Genomic DNA, 8267 nt, shown 5'->3' on the forward strand with positions numbered 1-8267 from the left:
TATATCTTTTCAACGAATGCCAGACAACACTCACTTTGTCTCTCTATCTATCCGTGTCTCGATTGACCCCGCTTTCTCACGCCGTATCTTCCACACATTGAAGCTACCTCTCCATCCCTCGTAGACGCAAAGCTATTTACATTGCGAGGGGGACTCAAACCTTGGATTAATTGGTGAAGGCATTTATTCCAGTGGGTTTCGTTTATATATTCGTAGCATTCGGCCCACAACTACTAAAGACACCATTGCAGCCCCGACACCTCCCATAATTGATTTCCTTCTGGATTGGTCATCACTCCCTCGCACGTCCTTTCTCGCCATCAACGTCGCACCATGGTATTTTTGCAAAAACTCTGTTGTTCTCTTTATTTTTTACTACAAATAAGCTACAAAAGTACACACCGATAGTCCACCTGTAATGGAACAAATTTCGACCCATAAATTAAAGTGCTACAAACTACATACCGAGGGTCCCACTTGTCATGAAATACATTTGGACCCATATAAATTAAAATTAAAAAGGATGAGGATCAAACATGCGACCAGGTCCTTCAAGCCGCACGTCAATAGGCAACATAGTATAACAAGTTTTGTTGTACCCCCCTTTATTGATATAATGTTTTTATATTACCACAGCCTATTTAATGGATAACATGTTTTAATATTATTTTTAGTAAATTAGTGGGACCAGCTCGTTATCACACTTACTTGTGGGTTCCATGTCTGTTCTCTCTCTCTCCCTCCTCCCCTTCTACGTTTACATGCACGGGCAAATACGAAGAACTCGTGGGCGATGTTGCCGTTGACCATATCTGGACGCGTTCACAAGTTACGGCACCAGTTTCACGCACTAGTACTAGTCAATGTGTACGCGCAATGCACGTTAATTTGGAAGTATATTAAGTTCATGCAGTTATTAAGTAGGATATTATTTGCGTGTTATTATGTGATTAGCACTATTTTGGCATGAAATTAGCTGCACGCTAAACATTGAAGCAGTCTAGGTCATTGGATGAGAAGGAATACATGTGGCTTGATGATGTTTTATATTAATTTGATACGGCTCTAGCAGAACATTCAATCGATCAAACCAGGGATTTCATTCAGTCTGACTACGACTTTACATTCATACGACAATCGATCTAAAATAAATGTAAGTGATAAACGTTTGGATTTTAAGCATGGCAATCGAATGTTTTTCATGGCAAATTTAGATTACGCGGCGGGGGCGGGGGCGTCTTCCGGTTGGAAGCGGCTTCTCTGTCGTGCTCTATGTGTCGTCGGGCCACTGACCGACGGAGACGGCAACGGCGGCGTCTTGCACCGTTGTTTGCGTACTCCTGGACGTTGGACCTAGCTTCAAGGAAGGCCAGAATATTCTGGACATCGGTCTCCAGGAGCGAGTCAACTGGCGGGAGGAGGCGACTGGTATTGGTGCAAGGAAGCGGTAGACGGTGGCCATCTATGCCGCTGAGAGGGGCACTGGCACCCATGCGGGGACAGGCGCTGACAACGGCGCAGCGGAGACATTCGTGTGCACGGGCACCGGCACGGGCGCGCGCGTCAGTGCACGCGCAGGTGCATGCGCTGGCAGGTGCACGGGCGCATGAAAGTAGGTGGGGACCTTGTTGAAGCCCGTGGTATCAAGCTCAGAGACAATGTGCACTCCCATCCCATCAATGCCACGGGGATGGGCGCTGGCGCAGTCGGGGCACCGGGAGCCGTAATGGGAGCGGGGACAGGCGTGACGTCTTCCCGCAAGGCCAGTTCAAGCTCGTCCCAAAGCGCCTTATGTTCTTAAGACTCCGGCTGTGTGTCTTCCTTAGGAAAATGGAAAACTAAGGGCAGGCCATCATGATGCGGCATGGCATACGGTTAGGTCAGGCTGGTTGGCGGTAGACGACAGGAGAATAGGAGGGGAAGAGAGAAGATTGTAGCCATACCAGGTAGCACTACAAAAAAAGACACATCCGTGACATTTGGGGCCGAACGTAATTTTTTCTGTCATACTTATGACACTTCTACGACGATAATTGTGACAAAATCCGGTATCATCATAGATGTGGTGGGCTCCTACTTCTATGACAAAAAACCATGACAGAAAATGGGCTTTTTGTCCTGGGCGGGCCGGAGACGCAGCTACATGACATTCTTTGGGCCTTCCATGATGGAAAAAATCATGGTAGAAGCGAGGGCAAGGAAAATATCATGGTGTTCCCGGTTACGATGGGTGGTTGGGGCCGAGCGATGCGCGTTTCTCTCATACACGCACGCGTGTGGGTGCGAGGCGTTGGGCTCTAACTGAACCCGAGTGATTGCACTGTAGGCTACGCATTACTGAACCTGAGCGATCGATCGATGGCTATTAACTGAACCCGATCGAGCGATTCCTTCTCTACTGCTGCAAACTGAAGCCGATCGATGGTGCCTCTGGATGAACAGTGAGCGTTGATGGGGGGGTTGGATGAACAGGACCCCGTGGTGTTGCCTCTGGATGAACAAGACCCCGATTGATTGAGCCGGTTGGGGCTGGATGAACAGGACCACCCCGTGGAGGGCAGGATGAACAGTAGCACGTGGAGGGGTGGTTGAAAAGGAGCCCGTGGAGAGGGCTAGTTGAACAGTAGCCGGTGGAGTAGCGCGCGGTGGAGGCTGGATGAACAGGAGCCTTTGGATGAACAGTCGCAGGTGGAGGCTGGAGCAGGTCGATGGTGGATGAACAGTAGCCCATGGAGGTTGGAGGGGATCTACGGTGGAGATGAACAGTATCCCGTGGAGTCCCGTTTTGCGGTACGCCACACCCCTCCCGATGAACAGGACCCCCGTTTCGACCGTAGCGCTCCAACACAAGTCTGTTTCCTCCGTTTTGCAGTACGCCACACCCCTCCCGATCAACAGGACCCCCGTTTCGACCGTAGGAGGTTTGTTTCCTCCGTTTTTCGGTACGCCAGACCCCTCCCGATCAATAGGATCCCGTTTCGAACGTGGCCGGTCGAACACAAGGCCGTTTCCTCTGTTTTGCGGTACGCCAGACCTTGTTTCCATCGGCTGTTTCGTCCAAGCCCTCCTGATGAACACGACGAGCATTCCATTCCGACCCAGCCGGTTGGCTCCCCATGAACATGACGACGACATAGTTTCTCCATTCTGACCCAGCCATGTACACGAGCAATGGCCGTACGTATGCGCGAGTAGGCGTTCGAGACCCTGCCCGTATGTATGTGCGTGGCCGTATTTTCTTTCTTGCACACTGGCCGTTGTACGTACGTGTACATGCTACATGCGCGCCTCTACTACGACACGTGCGCGCCTCTACATCGACCAATATGTACGTACACGTTTGCGACCAGAATGACAACGCTACGCAGGCACTTCCTTGCGTGCGAAGAAGTAGCTGGTGGGTCCCAACAGTCAGGGGGGAATCGTTTTTTGCCTGGACGCACTTCCTCGCGAGCGAAGATGTAGCTGGTGGGTCCCAGCAGTCTGGGGGAAACATTTTTTTGCGAAATACGGTGGCCCGTCCGGTGGGTCCCCGCTGTCAGGTGGAGGAATAATTATTTTGCGCGTAATAAGGAGGCACTTCCTTGCTGCGGCCGTGGACCCAGCTGTCAGCCTCTCCACATACAGTCCACGTCCGATGGAAGCCGTTCCTTCACCACGTTGACCACGCCGCACTGAGAGCACCAGGGTGGTGGACGACGGCGAGGCCTAGGAAGGGAACGAGCGGAGCCGGGGAAGACGCGGCACTAGAAGCCCGCGCGGAGAGGAGTACGAGGGCTCACTGGTTCGGGTGCGGTGTGAGGCTGCCGTCGCCACAGGGCCTGGCAAGCAGTGGGAATAGTAGGGGGCGTTGAGGCCTCCGCCGCAGCACAGCCTACCACAGGAGGCAGGAGCATGCGGCACGACCGGCGCTGCTTTGGGCGGCTCGAGCAACAAGACCAGAGGTTGAAGAAGCACTACGACAATTGGATGGACATCGTACGGTCACTAGAGCACTCCGTCCCTGTCAACTTAGTAGGCCCACAAATCAGCCTCCCACCAAGGTGGGTGCCAACCAGTAGGAGGAGTATTCATTTTTTTGTGCGTAATAAGGAGGCACTTCCGGTGGGTCCGAGCTGACAGCGGGGGGAACATTTTTTTTCACGCAATACGGTGGCCCGTCCGGTGGGTCCCAGCAGTCAGGGGGCAAACATTTTTTTGCGAAATATCGTGGCCCGTCCGGTGGGTCCCTGCTATCTGGTGGAGGAATCATTATTTTCCGCATAATAAGGAGGCACTTCCTTGCTGCCGTCATGGACCCGACTGTCAGCCTCTCCATGTACAGGCCACGTACGATGGAAGTCGTTCCTTGACCATGTTGACCACGCCGCGCCAAGAGCACCAGGGCGATGGACGACGGCGAGGCCTAGGAAGGGGACGACGCAGAGCTAGGGAAGACGCGGTAGTGGAAGCCCGCACGGGGAGGAGTACGGGGGTTCACTGGTTCGCCTGCGGTGTGAGGCTACCGTTGCCGCGGAATAACAGGGGGGTGTGGGTGAGTAGAGGGATGGCCTGGCCAGCGGTGGGAGTAGTAGGGGCGATGAGGCCTCCGTGGCATCACAACCGTCCACGGGAGGCAGCAGCACGTGGCACGACCGGTGCTGCTTTGGGCGGCTGGAGCAAGAAGACCAGAGGTTGAAGAAGCACTACGGCCATTGGATGGACATCCTACGGTCACTTCAACTAGAATCGTTCATATTGACTAAGTTGACAAAGCACTTGGTACGCGTCAACTTAGTAGGCCCACAGGCCAGCTTCCGAAATGGTGCACCCTGGATGTAAGGGGGGAATCATTTTTTGGGCGGGTGAAGCTAGAATATCTGAGATTGAAGAATAAGCACGGCATCCGCTGGATGGACATCCAACGGCCACTACTGCAAGAACCGTGTGTTGACTATAATAAGTTCACAAAGCCTTGCATACGCGTCAACTTCTTTTTTTAGGGGACACGTCAACTTAGTAGGCCCACAAGTGTGTGGGAGAGAACTTATAGCCCATTTGCGATTTGTAAGAATGTACAACCCATTTTTGAATTCTAATGGAATTTACTACAGTCCATTTACAGTTTGTTAAAAGCACAGCCCATTTGCTAGCTAAGACAACGATTAATAATTTCAACCAACCATTCAAGACAGAACTCAATAAAATTTCCCACATTTTGATGGGATCCGAAATATTTTTATCCTGAAATTTCTAGTCAGACTAAATATAAATTTGTATTACGTAAAAATCTAACAAAACATTGTGTGCGCAACAATTAAAAATTAAGATTTTCGAAATCCATAAATAATATTTTATAAACTAATTCCGTGCTTGGTGCATTTTTTTACAGTTACTGCCTAGTTTTTATAATTACATCCCATTTATTATTTTTAAAGCCCATTTTCCTGTTAAGCCTAATGCATCCCTCCTAGGAAAGATTTGCAGCCCAGCGGGGCGGAGAATAACAAGTTGACCTTGCCTGGGTATTCCTAAAAACGTATAGCTGGGCTAGCCATTTTCATCTTGAAATAAATTAATATCTAGGCTAGATATCTTTCCTGGGCTAGACGGGCCACAACCCGCCTAGTTAATACCCTGCTCTCCTCTGAACAACAATGAAAACATCGCCAAGAAAAACTCTGTAGTGCTCACACATCAAAAACACAAATACTGCTCGAGGTGCTTGGTCCCAGCTATCGGCCGCACCTTATGCAATTCCCTCGTTTATTGACTACATAGGTTGACAATGGTGTGGGACCGTGATGTCAGGAAACCAGGAGGAAGCAAAAAAATATAGTTTTACATGATAAGGAGGCACTTGCGTACGTACGGCTATGGCCCTAGTGGGTCCCTACTGTCAACCAGTCAAAATAAAGTCATCTCCTAAATCCTCATGTTCATTGACCATGTTAACAATGCTCGGCGCCACGGTGAGCGCAACAACTCAAAGGACGACGGAGAGGGCCTCGCGGGCCCTACGGATGGTCTGATACAGCGCCCGCTGCTCATTCAGGAAGCCAGGATCATCGGACACCTATGAGCACCTTCGAGAGACTGAGACGGCATGAAACGGTAAGGCCGCGCTTGGAGCTTTGGTTTATTTCACAATTGTATTAATATACAACTGTAATTTACTCGTCATCGGAAACAACGCGTAAAATACAGGCGTAATGAAACCGAGGGCCCGAGGTCTGTAAGTAAAACCGGCGGGTTACGCGTGTAATTTGAGAGACCGATGTATATTTTACTAGTCGAAATCGACCAACCAAGCGCTTCGCCCGAGACCATCTGCTTTTATTTACAAGCATCAGTTTTACAAAGGTTTTGGTTGGAAAACAACGATCCAATCACGGCCTAAAATGATGAGTTGGTCGGAAGATCATATGGTTTCACGTCTAACCTACCCGACTTGTCGTATAGGCTATCAATGAAACATAAGACAATGAACTTCTTAAGCACGGAAACAATAGAAGAGGATGATCTTCCTAACAAGTAAATCACTAGCATTATATCAACATGCAAAATAATATAAAGCATTATTCTCAGGAGGCACGGTGAATAGCTCGTGATGCCGCATGGCACAACATTCCAAGCTCAACTTTGCAATCAAACACAAGTCCTGACATTACATAGAAAATATTCAGAACAAACTCTTAAAATATCTTACATAAGTCAACATTCATGTGACTATGCATTTCAGCAGAATAAATATTTACTTCTGAACTGAAGACGGGAATAGGAAAAAACGATCGACGTTGCTCACAGCAAAGGGCGTCCCACTCAAAAATATCAAATGCATGTCTTCTGGCTAACATCAATCAGCAAAAATTGACAAGGTTTTCCAATTCCAATATATTAAACTAATGTCAACTTTGACAAGCTTTTCCCATTCAGAATATGTAATGCCTATGATTGTGGAACGGGCAGGGTTTGTCATCAGTTTGTCATCTGATAGTCCGGTGGCTCAAGGTGACAACGAAAGATTAGAGAACCATTCGATGTATTGTGCATGATGAAGTATTATTATGGTGGACACGAACCATCTGAACATTTTGTGCAGTTCCACTAAAATCAAGTTGAGCATCCCTGTGGATTTCTTATTTATATGCTGCCAGAAAACAAAGACACATCAGCACACACATGAATATTGGCCCTAGTGTCAACCCACCAATCGGTGGACTAACAAACTGAAAGTACGGTAAACATATTACCATACCCAGATGCCCCATCATTGTTGCTTAGAGTGACATTGACATACTTGGAGTCATGTCATGGCTTCTTGGTACTTGCTTGGGCACTTGTTTGCCCAGTGTTCCTCCGAACCACAAGTAAAGCAGCCATCTCTGCAGACTAGTCATGTCACCAGCGTCTACTAATACTCTGTAAAGCTTCTCGATCATTCCTTGTGTAATGTAGCGCAAACAGTGACTTCTTCTTTCTGCAAAGTGGTAAGACCAACTGGACCCACTAATGCAGTAGTTTACCTTAGACACATTGGCTCCTTTTGTGCAGTTCAACTAAAATCAAAGTCGGAATAAAACCGAGCTTTAATTTTGATATCCCTGTAAGCAACAAAAGGTATAAGGGAAACAATTACGAAGAAATAATGGTTGATGACTTGTACTCCCAGAAGAAAAACATCTACTGATATACCTTATCTTAATGGGAAACAAAGCAGGAGAGTAGCAATTCTCAATCAGTGTGATTCATTCATATTAACTGAGACATTATCTTAACAATGCCTTGTTTCAACATGTAGAAAGAATGACAAAGCAGAAAAGTATCATTCCTAAAACAATGCGACTGATTCATTTTAATAGAGACATTATCTTAACAATACCTTGGTTAAACATGTAGAAAGACCTACAAAGCAGGATACTACCACTTGTAAAACACTGTAACTGATATATAATAACAGAGACATTATCTGAACAATACATTTCTTAAACATGTACTCCGGCCGATCCCTAACAGAAATGGTACTCCCGTTGATCCCTAACAAGTGTTGCAGTTTTGAACTAATATTCAGTAGTTAATTCTGAGGAAAGTAGGTACTGACCTTTCAAGACCAAGATTTGAAACAACGCCTGAGGTGGATCTAAAAGAGATCACAACACATATATGGAAATCCGGTCTCTTTTGTGCAGTTCCACCAAAATTAAGCAACGCAAAATGTCGCAATAGCAACAAGTTCAATAGATATCCCTATTTTAATAGAGGCAAAAAAGGAGTCAATTACTGGCCAA

Source organism: Triticum dicoccoides, chromosome 3A, assembly GCF_002162155.2.
Source record: "Triticum dicoccoides isolate Atlit2015 ecotype Zavitan chromosome 3A, WEW_v2.0, whole genome shotgun sequence".
In the NCBI taxonomy this organism is placed as follows: domain Eukaryota; kingdom Viridiplantae; phylum Streptophyta; class Magnoliopsida; order Poales; family Poaceae; genus Triticum; species Triticum dicoccoides.